Raw genomic sequence first — 25,235 nt, 5'->3', positions numbered from 1 at the left:
GCACCAGGAGCTCTCTCTTTCAAAACACAAGATAACACAATTTACCTTCTTTGCATGCCCTCTGTTCACAAGATGGGAACGCTACACTACCTTACAGTATAGGAAGCCATTCCCTGCGCCATTCCGATGGAAGCATTTGGATTGGAACAAAGCTCTGGTGGGTGTCAATAAGGCCTGGAGTTTTCTAGATGAGCCACAGTAACTGTGTTTTCCACATGTGACATAAAACTGAAGACTTGACCACTTGTAAGTGTTACATTCTCCTAGCTCTTTCTTCCAGTATGGACATTGGAGTTAATGTCCTGGCCAAAGACCAGTTCAGGTAAATACATTTTGTTCCTTTAAGTCAGGAGCACAGGAACTTCTAAATCCGATCAGACCAGTAGGCTATATAGCCCAGTACCTTATCTCTGACATGGGCCAGTCGGAGAAGAACAGGCAGGAAACCCCATGATGGAATATAGGGGAAGCTTCTTCCTAATCTCCATCAGTTAGTTGTTAGCTTTTGACCTGGAGAATGAAGGATTATTTACAGTATGCTCCCAATTATCCAAATAGCAGGGGGGGATGTGGATTTTATTCAGATAATTAGGAGCTCAGATAATCAAGAGGGCAGGAGCTGTTCAGCAGTGGGCTCCTCCTCCTGGGATCTCTGCTCCATTATCCGAACCTCCGCATTGTCCAAATCCCTTCCTTGTCCCCCAGCATGAGACTTGCCCTGTGCTTCATGTAGCTCATGCTGGGGGACAAGGAAGGGATTTGGACAATGCGGCGGCTTGGAGAATAGGGTTTTGGGATGAATAAGAGTATTCTGTATATACGTGAAAAATATTTACCCTAATGTAATTCAGTGTTTTCCATAGTTTTTATATTATAGTGAATATTAGATTATATGAGCATACAATACAATGCCCACATAAAAGCCTAATTCTTGCCCTCTAAATCCTATTAATAGGAGTCAGACGGACACCATTCTTCAATTCCTGCCCTACACTGTTGTACTGTAAAATGGTTAGTACCTTCTGCTCCAGGGGGCAGCATTTCCGTAGTGAAAAGGGGATTCCAACTGAAGTTTGTAGAGCACTGTGGGATCTTTAACTGGAAGGCGTGGATAAATGTCAGCCATTAATAACATTTGTCCAGTCATGGATGTCAAAACCCAGCTCATCGCTAGCTATCCCATCTCTGGGGTAGGGGCGAGTTGATTTCTGTTGTAGGACCTTATCAGAGTGAGAGCTAAGAGCTGGCATTTTAGCTCCTCTAAGCTCCAGCCTAGCAATCTGTTTTAGGGGACTCAGGGCCAGACTATGGCTGGACCCCTGGGGCTCAGCCAGGGTGCAGCAGGCAGATGGAAGAAGTCTACTTGGTTGGGGCCCGCGCGGCAGGGACAATCGCAATTGCAGCTGTGTGCTCTCTGGTCATAAAAGGGAGCAGAGCAGAAAGGGTGTCCCAGAGCTCCAGAAGGTATTGTCTGTCTCCAACAGCTGCCACCTGGGTGATAGCATTTCACAAAGCCTTCAGCACAGGGCCTGAGTTTAATGCCACACTCTAGACTTACTCTGACTCTATAGACAGGACATCAAAGGGTTTCATAGTGATCATCTCTCAATGATTCCCCAGCGCCATATCCAAGTGCTGACATCAGCAGGGACCTAGGAACAAAATTGTCTTGTGTTTGTTGCTCTCACCACTACAGTCTGAGCCAAATTCTCCACTCAGCTACACCCTTGCAACTCCGCTCACTTCCCCCTGGGATCTGAAGCCAACCTGAGTTCTTTTGCTTCACAAATTAGATAGCAATTTGAGGCGTAAGCCAGACTAGAGTCTAGCTTCTCGTCTCAGAGCCGCATTGGCTCTCCAAAGCGAACTGGAGTGAAAGGGTCTGTCTACACCACAAAAAAATGCATTCTTAACTCAGGTTAGCTAACTCGGGTTAAAACAGCAGTAAAGACACAGCAATTCAGCTTTTAACTTGGGTTTGTAGCTCATTCAAGCCTATAGGGAAGCCAAGCTGCTATGTCTTCACTGCTATTTTAATCTGTGTTATTAACTTGAGTTAGCTAACACATCTTTTTTTGCGGTGTAGACATACTCCAAAGCAGTACACACTTATTTTTGCCGCTAAAGTCAGTAGATCTGACTCTGAATATGCAGAGGGTCTGCTTCTGACCTCACATTGCTGTGAAGTGCTGCATGCTGGAGCACAGAGGATTGAAATCTTCATTGTAGATACATTATTGGGCAAAATTTGCCCTTTTTCCTGCTTACAAATCATTTGAGAATGAATAGTCACTGAATTGCTTATGAAAACAAATTTCCTTCTCATTAGGTGTTCACAGACTGGTTTGCTTAGACTGTCCTGAATTCACGGTTCGGGCTGCCACCTTTTGGCAAAAAAATAGGGACACATTCACTGTAACATGAACATTTTATGCAAATTATTTAATGAGTCTGCTTGTATATTTGCAAATAATCAGCATAGAACCCTAAACTTTAGCTTTAAAATTATTGTATGGGTTTAGTGCTGGTGAAAAGTGTTGCACTGGTGACTAAAGCCCTCTGTTTATCTACAAGCCAGCCACACGGCCAGCCAACACACATTGCCCTGCCAGCATGCCTCAGTCCTGATCGGGGGCAGGGCTTTCTCTAGGGTTGACAGAAGTAGTTCAGTCTCTATGGCCCATGCAGTAGTTGACCTCTGATGAGTCTGCCAATTAGTCATGGGTGGTGCATGAACCCCCCCTGTTCAGGGAGGCTAGCCTCCTGCCCCGCCCCTTCCGTCTGAGGCCCTGCTCCCACTCCATCCCCCCACTCTCACCCACTGGGGCCAGAGGAGCCGTTAGCCTACCATCACAGCCCGGGGTGGGGAGCATTAGCGGGGGTTTGGGGAGGCTTAGCCTCCCGCAGCCTCCTTCACGCACCATCCATGCAATTAGTACAAAGTCTCATAGCCAGACTGTAATGTGGGAGTTTGAATGGAGAGCCACGAAACCCATCTCAGAGAGAGGACACCAAACATCCATCAGATGGGAACAACTCGCAATTGGATTAGAGTCCAACTGGTGGCCTGCACATGAAGGGATCTGCAGCCCATTAGCAACACTCAGGGCCTGGATGTCTCAGGGTAAGTGCTAACTTACAGGGGGTTCAACAGCTATATATTACATATCAAAAAATCTGCCTATGTTTAAAAAAAATAAAGTTGCAAAGTCAAGTACTAACAACATTTAGGCAAGGGCAGAATTAAGTTAGCCCATGCAACCGTAATTCTTCTCCCTTGTGTGTCAGTGCATTAGGAAACAGCCTTTCATTGCATGAGCCATACTGGCTTTTTCCACAATTTTTCAGCCAAGTTTGAACCCAAGCCCTGGAGATTCACAGCACAGACCTCAACCACTTGAGCAAAAGGAGTAAACCCACAACGAAAGAAGGCTGTTATCGTATACCTGCCCCTAGACAGCGGCACACAACTTGTCAGTGGGTCTCACAGCTATTTGTAAGAGAGTGGGAAAGTGCTTGGTATCAGGAGCCATAAGCGCTCTCCCTGACTCTGGAAAGGAGCGCGTGCTAGCAATTAGAGCAACGGTTCCAGAGAGAAACCCCAGGCACATAGATCGGGCACCTCAAGGCTATGTGTCTAATTGGATGAGATTTAGGCCCGTCATAGCAGAGACCAGGCCTCTAGTCCCACCTCTGCTAGCAATGACCATGTGCAACCTTACAGTTGACTTACATGTAAAACACAGGAGTGGTTTTTGCCTGCCTCCTAAAGCAGCAGGGTTGTGGATTACATGAAAACCTGTCAGTAGAAGAGGTGAGACCAGGATTATTGGTGTCCTAGCTTCCAGCCCAAGGCACCTTCTCCTAGATCAAAGGAAGTGTGGGGCACATGCATGCACGCATGAATTTTGACAGTCCCATTTTGCAGGTCTGAGGAACATGAGACAGCCCTTTGGATGTAGGGACTGTCCTGTGAAAACAGGGAAGAGTTGCAACCCTATACCAGGTGTATGATTGGTCACTGAAGTCACGTGGTATTGTTTCTGTGCCATAATTGGATGTTGAAAACTTTTTAAGCAGGAACATAATGAATGGCAATGAATGAACAGGTCAGGAATAGTCTTGTTCACATGAAGCTATGGCTGTTTGCACAAAAAGCTGCCAAACCCCAAACACTCCTGAAAACAAAAGACTATTTGCATGAATGTTCTTGAATACTCAATGTAATTGAGGGGCAGGAACGTTTTTGCACCAAGCAGCCATTCCAGACTTGGTGCTGCCAGACATTCATTTGTGCAGGGTTGGACCAGCAATAATAATGAATAATTTCGTTCCTTGTGATTATGCCACAACTTTAGGGCACAAAGACATGGCATAACAATCCCCATGAAATATATTCACTCACTTTACTAGCTTATTGCAACTACACAGTGGTGGAAACCTACCCCATCATGCTGTCAGAGGAGTTGAACCTGCAGCAGCACTGACAGCCTCAGAGAATGAGTGAACTCTCATTCCCAGTCCCACACATCTAGTGGCCTTTTCTAGCATTATTAATGTTCTATACTGACCATGCACTTCAATGGCATCTTGCATCCAGAATTGTCAGATCACTGTACATACATTCGTTTATTACCCTGTGAGGTGGGCCAATGGGGAAACTGAGGCCCAGAGAGCTGACGTGACTTGTTCAATGTCAGACAGAGTGGCAGAGTCAGGAATTGAACACAACCATCTTGACTCCTAGTTCCCTTCTTCTCTAGCTATTAGACCACATTTAGCCTTCCTTCCTAAATCCAAATGGGAAAGCCAATCTAAGTTGCAGAAGCACATCACAGCATCCTAAATTATGTTAATATATTTAACTTTCATGTAAAATATAACCAAGAAAAATTGATCTTTCCAAATCTTTTCACACTTATTTATTCCTAGTTTAACAATTGTCGGGAATTCTCTTCCTTGACATTACTGTGGGAGTAAATGAAGTCAGAAAAGCCCCATATGCTACCAGTGGATAGAAAGGATGCTTAGCCTGCATAGACCTGCTGGGTTTTCTGTTGTCAGATTTATGCCAGGGATAGGAACTAATGATCCCACAGTAAAACCAGCTCGCTGTCAGCGACCAGAATCACATGCAAAAGTCTATTCTAACAAGCCACCTGGGACTTTGGTTGTCACCATGCTACACCATGGCCCCTTGGGATTTCAAGGTAACAGCAGGGATATAAGTCTGATCCATGTGCTCCAAAATGCACAAGCTTCTACCACTGGAGATAAAGAAGAATCTCCTCCATTGGCAATCCAGAGCCTTGCACACCCAGCTGAGCTGCTCTAATTCCATTCAGCGGAGCGAGGGAGTGGTACATATTGACAATAGCACTGTGTTACTACTGTGCTACCAGCTACTGCAGTCGGGCCCGCCGACGGGGCGGAGCAAAGGGGGCAATTGCCCAGGGGGCCAGGCCACAGGAGAGATTCAAGTGCCGCTAAGCTGATTAGCAGAGTGCGTACAGCCGGCAGCATGTGTTCAGGTGCCCCTGTGCAGCCGCACCCAGGACCCTCCTGCTGGCTGTGCAGAGTGCGGGAACAGAGGGGTGCTGATGTCAGGGTGTCCAGTGCCGGGCTTACAATGGCTCCAGTGGCTCCATGGAGCCTGGCCCATGCTGAGAGGGGGCCCGAGCCTGCTCCGCTTGCACTGTGCCCCGAGACCCCGCTGGCTCCCTCAGCCCACCACTTGCTCCTCTTGGCCTGCCCACCAGCTGGCCGAGGACTCCTCTCTGCCCCCTGGCCCCACCCACTGGCTCCTCTGCCCCCTGGCCGGACCCCAGGCACCTCCAGCTCTGGGCAGTCTCTGCTTCCCACCACCTGTGGGGTCCCACCTGTGTCCCTGGAGCTGAGCCGCCTGGGACTGGTGCAGAAGCCTGGCCAGCCTCAGCCAGGTCGGGGGGAGATAGTGCAGAGGGCTTGGCTGGGCCCCTCCAGGCAAGTGCATCTTGAGGGACCCCGGCCGGGGCAGGTCCTGGCCTGGCTGATCGTGCCACTCCCGAGGGCTCAGCCCGGCAGACACAGTCACCTCCCAGCAAGGCCGGTGAGTGCGGCCAGGAGGCAGGGCTTGGGGGATTGGGTCTGTGGGGAGTCTGGGGGGGTGCTGGGCTGTGAAGGGGTAGGGAGGATCTGTGTGTGGGGGGGCACTAGGGAGTGGGGGTTCTGTCGGGGGTGCTGGGCAGTTGTGGGCAGGGGTGGTGTTGTGCGTGGTGCTGTGTATTTGTGGGTGAGTCCGGGGGGGCCTCTGGCCACAGGGAGTCAGGGGGGTGTTGGGTGGGGGGCGCTGCGTGGTACAACATGGGCCCGCCCCTGAGGGGAAGGGGCACACTGGCAGCACAGGGCCAGGCAGGCCTCTATGTGTCTGGCAACTGCCAGTTTGTAAATCGTGCCCTCACATTGGGCGGAGCAGGCCGCCCCAGCCATGCCATGCCCCATTGCCTGGCTGGCCCCTCGCTCCGGGGACTGACCTCCTCATGCCATGCCCCATTGCCTCCATGGGGGTCCACAAGTATGTTGGGCGCCGGCCCACAAAAGGTTAATCTTTCCCTGAGGGTGTCCCCCTCCCCCAGTACCCCATCTCTGCGGAGCCGGGGAGAAGGGACACAGCCTGGCTCAGGAGACTCAGAGGTGCTGAGGTCTGAACAGTGAGTGTGCGACTGAGTGCCTTTCTTAAAGAGATGGTGCACTGTTTGTGAGATTTCCTCAGCAGCCAGCTCACACACTCTGTCTCTGTCACACTCACACACACAGTCTCCTCCCACCCTGCCCATGTACCCCATCTGTGCAAAGCCGTGGAGGGGAGACAACAGGGCTCAGGAGCAGAGCAGGAGAGCTTTCAGGGCGTGTCTTAAAGAGACCGTGCAGGCATCTCTCAGAAACTTCCCCAGCAGCCAGCATGCACGCTGTCTCTGTGTCACACACACACATACACTGTCCTGTCTCTGTTCTCACACACACACAGTCTCTTTCACACTCACCTCCCAACACATACATGTATTATTATTGCTGTTACTTCTTGGTACTTCCTGCAATGCACATATATTCTCTGTCATTTTATTCTTGCAAAGTGTGTTATTTTAGTGTTTTGACTGGTCTATGCATTTTATAATTTTTATTTCCCTTAAACTTAAATTTAATTATTTGAGTGGTGAGTTCTAAAATGCGTAACCTGTCCTGGCTGGAGTAATTATCCCTATGGTAACTTTTTAAAAATATATATTATATCTAGATGTTTTGTTTCTACTGGTGGTGCACATCCACACATACCTCGGTGCACATAACAAAATTTATTGCTCACATGGATGGAAAAAATTAGAGGGAACATGCCAGCAGTGCAGCCAGCAGCACCAGCCAAATGTCAGGTGGACTGCGTCGTAGGGGGCCCAGTGACTGCTCTGCCCTGGGGCCCGGAATTGCTGTCGGCGGGTCTGGTGCCAGTGTGTCCCTTGGAGCCCTTACAAGGGTCCTCAGTTTCTGGGACAATCCACCCTTAAGACATCCTGCCCTCCCTCCAGGAGCAAGGCCATACTGCAGTATGGGAGTTTTGCTGCCCCACACTGCAGATCCAGTCCTAGATCAGCCCGAGCGACAGTTTCCCAGAAGCAGGGAGAGGAATGCTGATCGTAGGCACCAAAACAGACCTGGTGGGAGCAGAATGGGCAACGTCCCCAAAAGGAAGGGACCCTGTGACTGGGTGCTGAGTGAGAAGCGCTTACTCAGCCCCTGCCACTCCAGCCCCCATCAAGGGAAATGAATTGGGGCTGGCTGGATAGACCTGTGTCTGCCTGGTAACCGGCAGCACCAGCCAGGGCTATAAAGGCTGGGAGGAAGCCAGAGAGAAAGGAGGAAGGGAGGAAAAGAAAGGCCAGGCACAGGGGGAGGTGGGAGCCGGGAGCCTTCTGGTCTGTTGCTGGCCAGGCCTGCACTTGGGAAAGTTGGCTGCAAAAACCTGTACATAGGTGAAAAGTGGCAGCAGGAAAACAACTGTAAATAAAGAACACTGGTGTTGCATCAAGCTGAGGCATTCCTGACTGCTTGGAGAGGGCAACAGGGGCCAAAACCAGAGGGACCCAGTGTGAGCCTTGCTACAGACCCAATTCAGCAGGGAGAGAAACCAAGCTTGAAAGGAGAAGGCTGTTGGGATGGGGAAGAAGAGAGAGGCAGGAGTAGGGGAGCAGGGAAGGACCACTGTGTTGTGGGTGAATCTCAGAGGGGAAAGGCACAGAACCACTCTGTATGGGGAGAAGCCAGTCCCTCAGAGGCGGAACAGTCCCCTTTCAGCAAACATTACCACACATTTGTTTCCATTAATGAACAGGGGAGCCTATTGTTTCCTATGGCCCCTTTTGTACACCCTCCATCTCTGAATACTCTACAAAGCAGTACGTAGAGCTGGCTGAACAATGGAAATACAGCTATACACCTGAATGGGAGGAGCTCTGCTGCTATTTGTACATTCATATTATCCTCATTCATGAGGATTCAGACACTAGCGGGGCACTGGGGAAAATGTCCGTGATTCCAAGTTTCACAAAACTTTACAGGGATGATTATTCATCCAGAACATGTGCTTCAAAGTGCATTGATTGCTACTCCCATTTCAGTCATCCAGTCAGTGAGCAGAAACTTCATCATCTGATTGAGGTGACCAGTTGTGAGTAATAAATACCGGAAGAGAACAGTTCACGAACAACCCGTAGGCTGAAAATTGTTCATCCAAACAACAAACCTACTCAGCGAAATCAGGATCTAGTTTATGGATCATTCCAGACAGAAAAAAAGGCAAACCTCACAGAGAAAAGTACCAGCTGCTGCATTTACAGCACAGGTAATCTTCAGAGATCAAATTATATATTTACTGAGTTAGCTGCTGCTGCCCCAAGGACAAAGCTCTGCAAAATGCATTTAATTTAGTGGCAAATCTACTTTCCGTCTTGTGCAGTCTGCATTTCTCTCCAGCAGGTTAGTTGGAGGTAAACCCTGCTGAATGTTCCGCATGCATACTAGAGTCATCATTGTCTGTTAGCCACATCACAGTTGTCTGCCACCCTGGAAATGATTTGGGGCTTATTAGTACTGAACTGTCATGGCACCCAGCCAGGCTGCTCATGGTAATGGCCTGTCGGCAGCTCCTTTTCAGGCATTTAAATTAGCAAGAACCTGTTTGAAGCCACAGCAGTTGAAGCTCAGCAGGCCAATTCAACTTCTCAAGAAGGAAATTTGTCAGGCAGCTTCTTAGGAGATATACACTTGTCCTTGTGCTGGGAGCTCAGTTGGTTCCCACAAGGGAAGCAGGTTTAGAACTGGTTAGTTCTTGCTCAGGACACTGGAATACCGAGGTGTTGCAACAAGGAGGGTTGGCGTTTCAGTAGGTGTCACTAACGAACCAATGCCCTCTCACCCCCATCGTACACGGAAGCGGTGGTCACTTGTAATTATTAAAGATCCTACGACGCTCTCAGTAAGAGTGGGATAGACCCGGATGTCCTAGATAAATTCCAGCACGAGTAACTTTATACCTCAATTCCCCGTGTAGTTTTAACGGGGTTCAGCACTGACTTCACATCCTCAACTGCTGTGCTGCATTGTTGGGACCTGTTAAATACTTGCCATGTTCCTCTCTAGTGTTCTCTGCAGTTCTTGACATGAGTCCTATGGGTTGTAAAGTGTTTTGGGATCCTTCAGGATGAAGGCCCCTATCAAAGCACATGACAGGATTATTTCTGTTTTAAAGATTTCATTATCTCTGGGGCTGCAGGAAAGAATTTTGGACTTTTTTTGTTTGTTTGTTTGTTTAAAGGAACTCCACCTGCAGCCAATAAGGCGTGAATATGTCAAACCACAGAAGGGTTCCAAACTCTGCTGCTCTCTTTTTGGTGGTGAGAGCGCCTCATTCAGGGGCAGTCATCTTGTGACTTGGCTTGAGTTTTGTACCATAGATGGTACACACGCCCTGCAGCACATACTGGTGTAGAGCTTGGTTTCCTTCCTTTTTATTTGGGTTTCACCTAACTGATAAGACAGTCAGGATGAAATGTTTAAAAGGTCTTTATCATATGGGACCTGTATGGCTAAATCTTAGAAACTTAGTGGTGATTTTGAAAATGTAGGGGCAGGAAGCTCACATAAAGCCATGCAAGCAAAGACATTCAGACTTCAGGTTGCCTCTCCATCTTTAACACACCCCTATGGTCTCTACGCAGACATGATGCAGCACAAAAAGGGCTGAGTGACACTTGGGGCTGTTCAGAGCCTGTCCAGAAGAGTCAGTGCTCTCTCAGACTTTTCCCTCTCTGTTCAGTTACTGACTGTATTACCGACACTGAAATCTATGAAGTTAAACAAAATTCAAAGGTCAGTGGGGCTGTAACATTCCAAGGCAGCTCCATCCATTCTAGGCCAGCCAGAGCAACTCTTTCATGCCTGTACAGATCTCAAACCTGAGCCGTTCTTGCACACCAGATGGACTTCCTTATGCTAACTCATGTCAGCTTGTCTCTCCTCGACCGTTATGTTCATCCCATGCCCGGGCAGATTACCTCAGGGCAAAACAATTATCCCATGCCAGGTTTTCCATGACAGTCCATACTGACCACCAGGGTAACAATGCCTGGAGCCCGCGGCACTTCTCCTATCCCTAGCATAGTGCCAAAGCTTTCCCCTCTTTCTGTTAGCCCCATCCACAAGAAGAAAAATGATCCTAGGGATGCCTTCAAAACTTACCTCAGTTTGCTGCAGCCTCCCTCAAGTCCAACAGCCACCTCAATACCCAAGCTTGTCCATCAGCTCTGAGGATCTTTTTAAGCCAAGCCCAAGGATTTTGAGACCATTTGCTCTAGGCAGCTGGAACTCCTTTGCCGAGACGTCCAAGTTCACAAAGGAAAATGCAAGAGGCTTGTGGGAGCTTCCTCCCACCTGAGGGGCCTCAAGAGAGTTTTTCAGAGGACTCAGAAGACTGTACAGAAAGCAGGAATCTTCTTAGGCTGAAGTGATGCAGAAGCAAAGTTCACCCTCCACCATGCACTATAACTAGTCTCCCTTCCTCACCTCGCTCTTGCAGTTCCAGCTGAGTAGCTTTCTTTCAGTTTTGCTCCTCACCTCTTCCTGTGCTGTGGGTCTTACTTGGTCTTCCTTCCTGTCAATTTCAAAAGCTGCCAGACTGCAGTATATGCAAATGCATGCCAGCGTCTACTGAGAAAACCTGTGGCCCAGAATCAGTATATAGCCACACGAGTCCTTTTCCAACTCAGAGACAGCCGCCCCCTGGGTCCTTCTCCATGAGCAAAGTGGTGGTGATGCTCTGCTGCATGTGATGCTCTGCTGCATGTCCTCTCATCACAGCATATTCTCCCTCACAAATGTCCATATTCAATCTGAACAGTTTTCAAACCAGAGCAAATGTTCCTTCACTGAGCAACAGCACTTGGCAGCTCACGCTCGAATCTGAAAGTCAAACTGTGTTCTTTCTGCTGCATACGTCGTCACCAACAAGGTCTCAGAACTTAGCTTAAAATGGAGTGGAAATCTCAGGAAACCAAATGGAATCCAGTCCACTCTTCTGAGAGTATGTTGGCTCTGTGGTAGCTACAGAAGTAAACCCATACAGTATTTTTTATCAGAAAATTAAACAATTATGTCTTCAAGACACAGAGATCAGAAAGGATCAGAAACAAAGTGTGATTTTCCCACAGTCACTTTCCTGGCTATGATGAGTGTTACTCCAGCATTATCCATTTGCCATTGAACCAGTTTCAGAGATGCTCATCAACATATACTGTCCTCACAAATCTAGGATTCAGAGACTCTACCATCAGTGGTTCTGATCTGCCTGGTCACAGCACCGTGGTGGTCGCTCGAAGTTGGCTGGAGGAGTAGGTTGCAAGCTGCTATCTTTTCTCTCTGCTCTTTCAGATAAATGGTTTTGATCAACCTCTTGTAGTCAGGTCCAGTTTATTTTCTTTGCTTTAGAAAGAAGTTTAACTTGCAGATCTCAGGATAACTATGCAGGGCTGGCACTTTGGACAATCTTTTTATATGAAAATGGAGCAAATTTGATCAAGAGTTAAGGAGAAATAATAACCAAGGAGTTCCACACCATTTTTCCTGAGCAACTTTAAACACTATCATTAAAGGTCACAAATGCTCCATTTGAATGAATTCAGATGCAGAGATGTGGCCACAGTGTCCGTACATTTTGTTTAAACAGTGCAATGTTCTGTGAGATGGTTACCTGCAGTGAAATGATGCAGTTTGCTACTACATCTGTTTTCTTTCCAATTGCTCAGTCTCATTCCACTGTAACAAAATTAATGAAACAAACACACTGCAAGTTTCTCTAGCAGGAGGGCTCAGAAGGAAGCAGTGTAAACAAGCGAATAAGGTGAAAGCAAATGAAAATAGCACATCCTGTTCGACGTCTGCTTCTTGGGATGAGTTTGAATTTAGCCGTTGCCGTAATGAAGCAGTATCCACTGTATAACTCTCAGTTTCTGTTACAAAACCTGACAATAACCCAACAGGCCCTATATTCTGGGGAGATAAAGTTACTTTTTTAACAAAGAACAAGTCTGTCATTATTTTCTATACAGTGTCTAATTACATCATGTATGTGGTTTTGTTTTAGACTGGCATCAAGGATCTTGCACCATTTTGAGTATAAATAATCCTGGATTTTAAGGCCTTTGGAACTCTTCCTTGTGCTCTGCAGATCCAAGCTACCAGCTAATCAAAATTACCAGCATCTTGCCCTGCCCAGTCCGCTGCAGATAGAGCCCTCCTCATAAATAATGGGTGAATTTATTACCTTTCAGGAGACAGCCTGCAATGAAGCAACAGCCCCTGCAAAGGTTGCACTCGAGCCCCAGTCATGTCAGTTTGGTGTGGAGCAGAATCACGCAAAGGACAGGGGCTTTGGTACCCAGGGATTCCTTATTTTCAGTTCTGATTGAAACTTGGGCCAAGTTCACTTCCAGACATTGGATTTTGTTACAAACTTTTTTGCCAACACCTGTTAAAAAGATCTCACTTTATTTTAGGCAGCCTCACTTTATTTTAGGCAACCTCAGTAGGATCACAGTTTAGATTTAGCGGAGAACCCAAACGCTGAGAGGTTGATCTGGTGCTCACCCACATCTGAGCCTGAAAAGTGGCCTGGAAATCTCCTGAGAACCAGCTTAATTCTGGTACTCCCTGCTTTCAAATGGGCTAGAAACACTGAGACTACAGTGTGGACAGGAGCTACCACACAGCATTCCCTCATGGCCTCCGGTGCCCAGCAGGCACCCTGCCCTCCATTCCTTTTCAGTTCTTTACAATTTACACTCATGTAAATACCTTGTAATGCCGGCTACAAAAGTGCCATGAGAACGCCTGTTCTCACTTTCAGGTGACGTGAATAAGAAGCTGGTAGCAGTATCTCCAGTAAATGTAAACACACTTGTTTGTCTTAGCAAGCGGCTGAAAAAGAAGTAGGCCTGCGTGGACTTGTAGGCTCTAAAGTTTTACACTGGGGATTTTTGAGTGCAGTTGTGTAACAACAAAAATCTACATTTGTAAATTGCACTTTCATGATCAAGAGATTGCATTATGGTACTTGTATAAGGTGAATTGAAAAATACTATTTCTTTTGTTTATCATTTTTACAGGGCAAATATTTGTAATCAAAAATAATAATATAAAGTGAGCACTGTATACTTTGTATTCTGTGATGTAATTTAAATCAATATATTTGAAAACGTATAAAAACATCCAAAAATAGTTAATAAATTTCAATTGGTATTCTATTGTTTAACAGTGAGATTAAAACTGTGATTAATCTCGATAAATTTTTCTGAGTTAATCCCGTAAATTAACTGCAATTAATCAACAGCCCTAATTTCTGCTTGACTTCTAAGATATGTCTCATTCCATAGCATCCAGCAGCAGCGAGATGATGTTAAAGTAGATCCTACTCCAGCTAGTCAGCTGGGTTTCATTCTTTTAACCATGCCAGAAAACTTCTCATATTTCTTCCTGAGCTTCCTCCACTGTATCAAATAAAGGAATGTAAAAACCCAGATTCTTTTCTCAAACTTTCCTTCTGAAATATGAGCCTTTCCTTCCATGAAGGAACTGCTGCTACTGAGCAGTACAATTGGTACCGGTAGGTCCAAACACTTCTAAGGCCTTGTCCTTCATTTCTACTTTAGCTCTTTGCTTTTCCAACTCTGTAAATCCAGCCCTGGACATAGGGTTTTCTTGCTCTCCAATAGCTCTGAAATTAGATTGTGCCTTAAAGACCTTGAGGGCTGGACAAAGTACGCTAGCCCCCATGGGAGCTCAGAGAGGAACTGACCTCAGTCATTTTAGAAAGTATTTAATTAACCTATTCTGAGTGTTACTATTACTTATTACTTGTAAAGTGCTAACAGCTAGATAGGTGTTTAATAGGTATGAAGACGCGGTCCCTACCCTGGAGTCCTTACAATCTAATCTGGCTGGTTTGAGTGATACAGCTCTTCAGCTGTATTGTAAAATGCTGTTAGAGCTGGATAATAGTTTAATATGTATTATTTGTATTTCACATGCATGTGATCAGATATATCAAACAAGGGTCTATGTCTTTTCCCCTCCACATGAGCAGTAGACGACTCCTGAGAAGGATGCAGAGTCAAAGGGCAAGTCTACACTACAAAATCAAGTCGACCTAAGTTACGTCAACTCACAGACGCCAGTCATTAAATTGCTTTTGCATGTCCGCACTGTGCTCAGCAGGAGCGCTTGTGCCGATTGAACTGTCAGTGTGGGGCACTGTGGGATGGTGTCTGAAAGGCAGCAACTGTTGATGTAAGTAACGCAGCGTCTACACTGACAGTGCGTTGACGTAACTACATCAACCTCAGCGCTATACCTCTCGCAGAGGTGAAGTTAAGTCAGTGTGGTGGGCGAGTTACGTCAGTGGAAGCGTAGACGCTTACAGAGTTAGGTAAGTTGACGGAAGGCAGGCCACATCTAACTCTGTAGTGTAGACCAGGCAAAGAGAGACAACAATCATCACCAAAAGGATGCCCAGAGACTAAATGCAAAGTTATGCTGATGCTGTTCTCCAGGCCAGCCCCTCCACTAGCACCACCTGGGTTTCCCTTCCCCTTGCTCTCCAGATCAGCTCAGTTTAATTCTCAGAGGCTCGCTGGGGTGAGCTGCATTGTTGCTGCTTGCTCAGAGCAGCTTGCACAGCCTGGCCTATCAGATCTGGGGGCTCGTTACACACAATGCGTCCATCTGCAGATGTTTATCAAAAACTCAGTGACAAAAGGCCAGTGTGGTTTGTGTTCTTTTTCTGAGCAGGTCCAAGGGACTCGGAAGAGACTTTTATCCCCAAACTAAAAGTTTCTCCACTGGGCACTCCCAAACCTGCTAATGATTTTTTGCCCTTCACTGATGCCTTTCATCAGAGGATCTCAAAGAGCTCTGCAAACAGGACCTAATGAAGCCTCGCGCCACTCCTGTGATGTAAATAAGACTTATTGTGCCATTTTATTGATGAGCAATTGAGGCACAGAGAGATTAAGCTATTTGCCTAAGTTTACACATCAAGTTTTGTGTGGTGGAGCAAAGAATAAAAACTTAGGGTTCTGACTATCAATCCCCTCTCTGACCACTAGGGTGTGGTATACGCAATACACCTGACTAGGAAAATCTAGCTCTGTGATGTTGCTACATGGCTGATTTCTAAGGGGTTAAACTCTGCTCTTTCTCAGCGAGTCTCATGGCCCTTAAAAGTTTCTAACACTGCCCTGTTACCATGATGCTAAGATCCAAAGGAAATGGCGTTTGCGTCATTTTTCAATATCCTTCTTAGGCTGCAACTGACGATGTCACACGCAGAAAATAAACCCGGTTCTATGATATCATTCCTATCATGTATCCTAGTCTCCACTCCCACGGGTGTTTAATGGGCACTTCACTACTGTGCCCCTCTCTCCTAGGTCCACCTTCACCTAGATGCAGCAGGAAGCCAGAATTATGCATTTATCTTAGTTAATATATTTGAATTATTGATTTGTAGGTGTATTTAGTATGGCAAAGTGGGCTCACTTGAACATGTTTTCACACAGCCAAATGCAAGGTCACAGCTAGGAACAAAGAATGCAGGTCGCACTTAAGTGTATCCTGGAAAGGAATTACTTGGAGAAGCACTTAGAGGTCCTGGTAGATAACCAGCTGAACAGGAGCTCCCAACGTGATGCTGTAGCTACAAGGACAGAAGCAAGCCTTGGATGTATAAGCAGGAGAATATGAAGTGGCAGTAGGGAAGTAGTATTACCTTTGTATCTAGAACTATAGGCTTAGAAGGGACCACAGTGGTCATCTAGTCTAACCCCTTGCCAAGATGCAGGACTTGTGGTGGCTCAAATATGGCCATCACTGGAATGCTGGGTCCAGTTTGGGTGCCCACCCATCAAAAAGAATGTTTAAAAACTGAAAAGGGTTCAGAAGAGAGCTACCAGAACGATCTGAGGTCTAGCCAGCCCTCCAGTAAAGACTAAAGAAGCTCAATCCATGTAGTTATCCCAAGAGAAGGTTCCGAGTTGATGCGATCACAATGTACAGGTACCTCGGTGGGGAAGAGGTTTCTAGCAGACAGCTCAAAGGCACAGAACAAGATCCAGTAGCTGGACGCTAAAACTAGACAAGCTAGAAATAAGGCTATTTTGTTTAACTATGAGAGTAATTAACTACTGGAGCGGCTTACTTAGGGATGTGGTCAGAGGCTGCTCTAGGCAGAAGCAAGCTGATTTTGGGCAGCAGATTTTGGGACCTCTCTCAGTCCCTTTCAGGCAGTGGGGCATGATGCTGGTGGGACTGCTCAGAGAGGGGCAGGGAAGTGTTTCTGCCCTCTCCCCAGGGGCCCCAAAGAGCAGGAAGCAGCTTCCAGCAAGCTGCCAGGGACATGCTCCTGCCCCCTCCCCAGAAGCTTCCCCCACCACCACCACCCCCTGGCATGAGTAAGATGGTGGCCGTGGGGTTTGGGACTGTTCCTGGTGACGCTACCAGCACTGCCAGGCCTTTCACCACAAGCGGAGCGACCCATCCGACTCCATGTTGATGCCCACCCCAAAGCATCTGCTCCATGCCCAGCTCCCACTGGCCTTGCTCCCTGGGCAGTCCCCGGATGGGGCCCAACCACCACCCTCACCTTGCACCATGGCCACCTGGTACTATGAGCCCAACTGCAAGCTGGGAAGGGGCAGTGGGAAAGGCTGGGGAAACAGGTCCCTGCTGCAATCTCTCTAAACTGAGGGTGGGTACTGTGTTAACAGCTATGCCATGGCTCAAAGAGAAGTGATGGGGTTTGTACAGAAATAACATTGGCCTGCGCCATCAGGAGGTCAGACTCAATGATCAGAACAGCTCCTTGTGAGCTTAAAATCAATAAACTTCGGTGTGCCTCAGTTTCCTTATCCTTCATTCCAAATTACCTCCCAGAACAGTTGTGAAGCTGAACTCAGTGTTAATTAAGTGATTGAAGAGCCTTGGATGGAAAGTGCTAGCTGGGCATACAGCATATTCATCATCATTATTATTATTATTATTCACCACCGAAAATGGCTTCCTTGTCTTTTCTTTGTAGTGCCGATGACATACGCGGACTGCCTCATGAGCTCACAGGCCCCCAAAACAGACTGCACACAGGATGCAGGAAACCACATGTCTCTGGGGCAGGAGTGCTCAGTGTGTCACTTACTATAAAAGGAGACGCAGAAAGATACCGAAATCTGCCATCCGATGAAGCGAGCTGTAGCTCATGAAAGCTTATGCTCAAATAAATTTGTTAGTCTCTAAGGTGCCACAAGTCCTCCTTTTCTTTTTGTAAATCTGCCAGTGTATGTTTTTCAAGTGGTTCAAATGCACCAGCCCTCCCCTGTCATGCTGAAAGAACACAAGAGAGTTTCTAAAGGAGGCACTGAGGCCAGATTCACACGGTCACTGCTCTGAGCAACCCACAATATCTCCCATGCGAAAGGAGGGGGAGCAATCTTCCACGTGCAGTCAAGCGTCAGGAGGGGGAGCAATCTTCCACGTGCAATCAAGCGTCAGGAGGGGGAGCAATCTTCCACATGCAATCAAGATATTGCCAGAGATTGAATTCTTGGGGCAGTGGGGAACCCAATCTGTGTTCTGCTCGTATCCTCGCTGTTGCCCACACATTGCTTTTCAAAAGCTGGGGCACAGGTCCCTGGCTTCCATGATACCATGATCACCACCATCTGCAGTGGTCATTAAATGCCATGGTCATGCTTATAGTCCCAATACACCCTATAGACTAGAACATGTGGACATAAGGATCTATGTCCATTATGCTGAACATACAAGAATAATAAGAGAAGGTATAAGAAACCTTGAGCTCTAGAAAGGATAGTTTGCTCTGGGAGCTACAGAACTAATTCTGGCAGCAAAGGGAACTGACACACACTTCATCAATCCAGAACCTGAAGGGTTAGGTGTTCTTGAGCCTATTGCATATGGCTTAGCTAGACGACCAGGTGGCAAAGAGGATAATTTTAGGGCATTTGAAAGACCACGCTTCCCCACCAGCGGGCTAGATTCACACAGACTGCCGCTCTGAAGAGAGTGAGTCATGGCAGACACAACAAAGGGGAAATTAACTGGAAAACATATGGTAACAATGTATGGACTTTAATGTTGGCTCCGGGATGAACGTATAAAAGCATGTGACACAACTCCAGCTCTTGGGTAAATTGCTCGGTAACCCAGGCTTCAGTCCAAATTCTGTACTGCACCTCTCAAGAGAGGGGGTGGCTTTCACAGCACCCTAATACTGGGCTGCTCAAAGGGGGGAGCAGTATAAATGGAAGCAATCTCAGGATCTGCTCAGATTTAGACCAGCCTCACGTGGCTGCCTGTTGCAATGCAGAATAAACAGAGACCTTTGTGCTCCTCCCTCAACACATCCTCTCCTGCTTCTGGCCCCAGCCCAGCCTGTCCTATCCCACCCAGGTTGGCAGCACACAGGGGGCCCTTAGGTGCTCCAGCAATAACACTCAGTAAGTATTCCCCAGAGGACTGCTTCAGCCTTTTCTAATGCTGCGGGGACAGAATGTGCCCCATCATCTTGAAATAGGTTTCCCTCCTTCTGCTGTGTGTTCTGGGCTGCTTTGGTTCGGTTTTGCACACTTTGCTAGTTAGGGCTAGTCAGGGCCCTGGTTAATCTCCATCACTCCTTGGAAACATTTTTTCCACCCATCAAATCACAGGTTAGGGAAATCCAAGACGTTCAGTTGTGCAACTCTTTAGTGACCCCATTTACCCTTCTAGATCCCCTAGGCCATGGCTGGCCTGGCTGATTCCATTGCAGCACAACACCCTCGCTCTGCCTCGTGTGGAGGACAGCGCCTGCCCCCAGCAGCACAGGAAAGGGGAGGGATTGCAATGTGTTTGTTAATACTGGTATTTTATATCTTGGGATACACAGCTGTAGCCCCCGCCACACCCCAAGCACAGGGGCAGTGCCCCAAGGGTAGAGACACTCTTTCTGGGCCCCTTGGGCTCCATGGCAGAGCCTTACACTGGTGACTTCCCCAGCAGCAGGGGAGGGGGATGCAACACCACAGTCACCTTGGTGACCCTTCTCCTTCAACCCATCAGAGGGCAGGGGACAGCCAGGCAGATGGGAGCAGTGTCTGATCAGTGCAGAGCCTGGGAAAGGAGGAGGGGGGCTGTGAATGGCCCAGCATTCCCTGGGCTCTCCCTGCAGCTGGCCAGCACTGCACTGCCAAGCACACGACTGGCCTGTCTGTAACCCCAGCCTGCAGGAAAGCCTCAGCAGTGGACAACCCACTCCTCCTGCCACCAACTTGCTGGCACCAAGAGAAAACAGTCCACACCCCCTGCCATCACCTACAGCAGCCCACCACAGATCCAGAGATTTGGATCCGGAGACCAGGCCTCTTTGCAACTGTCAGCACTGTTCCAAAATGGGGCAGGCGGTTAGTCCTTCTCCCATGCTCCCCCGAGAAAGCTGCTGGCCTGCACCAGGCTCCTGACGGCTCAGCGGGGGCACCCTGTGTTACGGTTACGCCGGTTGCTCGGGGTCGGTCGTGCACCATTAAGGCACTTTGCATCTGCGGCAGGCCTTTCCTCTACCTGCTTCGTCAAAACCTGCCAATTCCCTGTACGATAACGTGTTTCTAACAAAAAGAAAAGGAGTACTTGTGGCACCTTAGAGACTAACCAATTTATTTGAGCATGAGCTTTCGTGAGCTACAGCTCACTTCAGGGTCTCCTCTCAGGCCTGCAACACGTCCCTCCCCACGTACAGCAGCCAAGTACCCGAGATGTGCGGGCCAGAGCATCAGAACCTTTGTAGAAGTGTGCGGGGGGGACATAGACACTGGAACCAGGGGGCCAGGAACTATGCCCCCCACTTTTTAACATGGGCAGAGCTTGGGGGGCCAGGGGGCAAGCCTCAAGCAGGCAGGGATCACCTCCCCTGTCACAAAGTGCAGCCCCTGCCTGTGCCTGCTGGAGGCTTGCTGTTTGAGGTAGGAGGGCAATGCTGCCACCTGCCCCCAAACTACACCCATGTTAAAAAGTGGGGGCCCTGGCCTCCCAGCACCATTGGGGTAGAGACACACTTGGTAAGGTGACCACACGCTCCCCCAGCGTTCCTGAACAAAAGCGTCTGCTAACATAGCTTTTAGTCATTAAGACGCATTAATAATATCACCCAAACTTTTATTCTTTTAATACTTTTCCTGCCTATTTGTCTGTAACCACACCCCCACATCCAGTTTATAGTTGTTCTTTAAGTGGTTTGCTTGGGGGAGTTTGAATTATTTGGGTGTTCTGGGGGTAGCCACAGTCTTCGCATGGTTGCCCCCTTCTCTCATTTGAAGCAGCTTTATTCTTTAGCATAGTAGGAGGAGGAGTTGAGTATCTAACCAGCAGGCCCCTGACAGTGACCCAACCCTTGGAACTGTCCAGAGAGTGAGGTACCCCTCTCCTGTGGGACAGGGCGCTCCACCCACCGCCGCATGGTGCCTCCTCCTGGCTGTTCTGCCAGGCCAGTGCCCCTTCCAGCCAGCACATTCCCCACTCTCGCTTCAGGAACTGCAGCGCCCTCTCCATGACTCAGCCCTCCAGCCAGGTCACTGGGTGGTTTCCCCTTCCAAGGGGCATGTATCAAAGTCCCTCCTCACCCACAACCTCAGCCAGTCCTCCCCTTCAGTGCCCCGGGGCCATCCCCTCAGCAGCTGGCAGGGGAACCCAGACCCACCTGCACTCTGGGTTCCAGCTCAGGGACCCTCTAAAGAGCAACCAAGCTGTGGTTCCCTCCTTCACCTTGCCACCTTTCCCCTGAACCTCTTCCTTAGTGTTGGGCCTGGGCCAGCCCACCTTAGTCCCCTGGGTCCACCAGCCTCTTCATTCCCTCCTGCTAGGGAGTACTGTAGCCTATCTCCCTGCAGCCCCTCTGCTTCCAATTTCCTGCCTTTCTACAAGCCCCACCTGTTTCACACATTTGAGTTTCCCCTAATCAGGATTTTCCACCGAGGCTTAATCCTCCCAGATTGCCACCTAATTGGCTGATTGGGCCCACTTGGCCCAATTCAGCTCCTGCAGGCCCAGTGTGTGGAGCACACCCCATCACAGCAACATACAGGTACTAAGTCAGTGCTGAAACGGGGGTTACGCAGCCAGGACACACTTGTGTCCTTCTGGCTTTACAGTGGACCCTTTAATGCTCATGAAAAAACGCAGTGTTATCCCTCATGATTACAGTTTAAAACAGCAGACTGTCAGGCTAGGAAACAAGTGCCATCCCCTTGTTTTTTCTTTCAGTGTTAAAGTCTTTGATGCTTGCAGTTTTCTGAATCTCTGGAGGGCCTTTCTTCGTTTTCCTGAGCAGCATCATGCAGTCTCTTTCATCTTTTTTCTTCCAAGCCGGTAAAAAAGCTTTGAGACAATTTCCAGACTTAAGGCTGTAGGCTGAGATCAGGGCTGAGCAGAAGCAAAGGAACTTTCTACAGTCACATTAAAAATGGCTCAAAGGCAAATTAAGGCACTTGATATTTTAATATGGTTTTAGACTAATTGCTCATGAAGGCTACCTTATTAATGCGGCGATGGCATAAGAGAAGAAGTCTGGCCAACTGAGCTTTACATGAGCTCACAGGCTCATTAGGTTGTAATGAGTTTGTCAGGTCTTAGGTGAGAGGTGTTTATAGTGGCCAGGGGCCCTTTGCCAAGGGGCCACAACAGTGCGTGTGTTGGTGGGGAGCAGAATGGAGCCATGCCCGGGGAGCGGCAGATATAGCAGCCTTGATCGAGCCCTGGTCCCGCTGCTGCCCAGAAGCTGAGGAGGGGACAGGAGGAGCTGCAGGAGGGCCTGGACCTTCCCCCACTGGCCACCCACCACCTTCTCAGGACAGGTTTATGAGCTGGGAAGGTGTGGGGAGAAGTGGGGACAGGAGAGCACTTGTGATACTTCTGGCACTGGGCTTTGGCCCCAAGCACATACTTATGCCCCACAGACCCCCAAACTCCAGATTTCAGAGAGGTAGCTGTGTTAGTCTGTATCAACAAAAAAATAAATGAGGAGTCCTTGTGGCACCTTAGAGACTAACACATTTATTTGGGCATAAGCTTTTGTGGGCTAGAACCCACTTCCTCGGATGCATGCAGTAGAAAATACAGGAGCAGGTATAAATACATGAAAAGATGTCAATTGCCTTACCAAGTGTGAGGTTAGTCTAATGAGACAATTCACTTGACAGCAGGATACCAAGTGGGAAAAATAACTTTTGAAGTGGTAATGAGCGTGGCCCATTTCAGACAGTTGACAAGTTGTGAGTAACAGTAGGGGGAAATTAGTATTGGGGAAATTAGGTTTAGGTTTTATAATGACCCAACCACTGCCAGGCTTTATTCAGGCCTAATCTGATGGTGTCCAGTTTGCAAATTATTTCCAGTTCTGCAGTTTCACGTTGGAGTCTGTTTCTGAACTTTTGTTGTTGAAGAATTGCCACTTTTAGGTCTGTTATTGAGTGACCAGGGAGATTGAAGTGTTCTCCGACTGGTTTTTGAATCATGATTCCTGATGTCAGATGTGCCCATTTATTCTTTTGCGTAGAGACTGTCCGGTTTGGCCAATATACATGGCAGAGGGGCATTGCTGGCATATATCACATTGGTAGATGTGCAGGTGAACGAGCCCCTGAAGGTGTGGCTGATGTGGTTAGGTCCTATGATGGTTGACACCGGGGTTTGTTGCAGGGTTTGGTTCCTGGGTTGGTGTTTTTGTTGTGTGGTGTATCGTTGCTGGTGGGTATTTGCTTCAGTATTTGCTCCAGAGAAAACCCTCTGAAACTTGCTGCAGCCCCAGATCCCTGCGAAGTCCACAGTCCCCTGTACTCTGAGACACCCTCCCTGACATACCCCCAACCCCATTGAATCTCACTGAACTTCAGACTCACAGGATATATTTTAGGTTATTGATTTGGGTGAGCCCTTTCGCCTTATTTAAAAACAATAACAGCACATCGGCATAAATAGTTTCATGAGCTAAAATCTGAATGCCATGGTGATGCCATACACGTGTACAGAAGTGGCAAAGGGTCTGTAAAGTGCATGACCATTTATTTCAGCTGGGTTTATGGGAGACCCCCTAACATTTTTCAGATACTTCAAGCCTTGCTAAGAGGCTCTCCTCTGATCTCTCGGGGATGGGGAAGGGAAGTGAGCCACTAGGCTGATCTGGGCTTTGCTCATAGGGGAGTAATGGTCTCTCCTCTCCCCTTGGAAGGAAGGTAGGAAGCCCCCCTGCCATCTCTGTGGCAGACTGGAGCAGAGACGGGCATAGGGGGTTAATCTGGGGGATGCCAGGGGGCATTGGTTCCCCTCCACCCCCTCAAGCTTTGTACTCCAGTCAGACAAATCTCCTACTGCCCCTGCGGGGAACCATGCGGATGCAAAGAAACCTGCTGTTGTGTGCCAGGGTCTGAGCACCACACACTGCACTGGCTGACAACAAGGACACATTAACCCTCGCTGTAAACATGGCTCCAATCCGTGCGTATGGGGCTCGCTGCCTTTCCCCTCATTCCCCTGGGTCTTTCTCTCCACTGGCCCTGGCTGTGTGCAAAGAGGCACACCCATTTCCAGTGTTCTCAGGGCCCCAGTGGTGTCCCTGCAGACCACTGGGGTAACACAATCAGGAAGGTGCGGGCAGGAGTCTCTGAACAGATCTGGTTTACTGCACAATCTCCATCCCGTGCAGCTTTACCAGCAGGAGAGGCTCCCCTGGACGGGATGGCTGCTGCTCATCTGGGGCACGCAGTGGTTCACTGCGGAGGAATACGCAGGCAAAGACATTGTGCTCAGCACCTGCAAGCTCACTATAGGAGAGTATGCGGCCACATTGTCTAAGCACATCAGGAAGACCAGGAAAGGTGCCAAGAAACTCCCTTTGTTACTTTGTTCTCCTTTCTGTGAAGGAAACTGAGATTTGGGATGCTTGAGACTGCTTTAAAGGGCCATGGGTTCAGGGCTTCCTGAGAATCTGGCTCCTTTAAGGATTGTTGGTTTGGGTACCAATCACTCTTGCAGATCTTGGCTCCCGTGTTTCCTTGCTGTCAGGACTGATCCTGGATGGGTGGAGGCTGTCTGTCTGTCCGTCCGTCCGACCATCTATGTGGCATGTGGCCAGAGACAGCAGATCATGCCTCTCAAGTTTCTTGTCAGAAAGCGGTCTGAGCACCGCAATGAGGACGGCTTACCTGTCTTGCAGGGCTGTGAAGGGTTAATCGCTCACTGTCTGTGAAGTGGGAGGCACATCTGGTGCGGTACAAAACATGGGTCTGCCCCAGAGAGTTTGCAGCTTGGAAGTTAGCTGTGGAAAGAGCTAGTGCCCCAAAAAAGCTGGGGTGTGTGGGATTACCTTAAACATTTCACATATAGATGGAGCAATTACTCCGTATGCATGGTACAGGTACCCAACGCCCCATTTTACAGACAGGAGAAAGTGAGGCATGGAGTTGCAGCTAATATTTTCAGACATGGACTCTGATTTTGGATGCCTCAGGTGGTCAGAGGAGCTGGGGCTGCTCATGTCTAAAGACCAGGCCCCAGGCATCTGAACCTGCCCCTCTTGGAATAACATCTGCACGTGACTTGTGCAAGGTTGCACAGGC

General features: G+C 48.4%; 1 protein-coding gene across 1 annotated transcript in view; it reads right to left on the bottom strand.

The window, feature by feature from the left end:
• The window catches only part of NLRC3 (NLR family CARD domain containing 3), a 71,475-nt gene extending 60,399 nt beyond the window's left edge, over positions 1-11,076 (bottom strand). Inside the window, exon 1 of the mRNA XM_077827722.1 lies at positions 10,768-11,076. The gene's annotated coding sequence lies outside the window, so the exon portion shown is untranslated. The remainder of the gene's footprint in view (positions 1-10,767) is intronic.
• Between the last annotated feature and the right edge of the window lie 14,159 nt (positions 11,077-25,235).

Source organism: Eretmochelys imbricata, chromosome 10 (assembly GCF_965152235.1).
Source record: "Eretmochelys imbricata isolate rEreImb1 chromosome 10, rEreImb1.hap1, whole genome shotgun sequence".
NCBI lineage: Eukaryota > Metazoa > Chordata > Testudines > Cheloniidae > Eretmochelys > Eretmochelys imbricata.
This window is presented reverse-complemented; position numbering and strand designations above follow the sequence as displayed.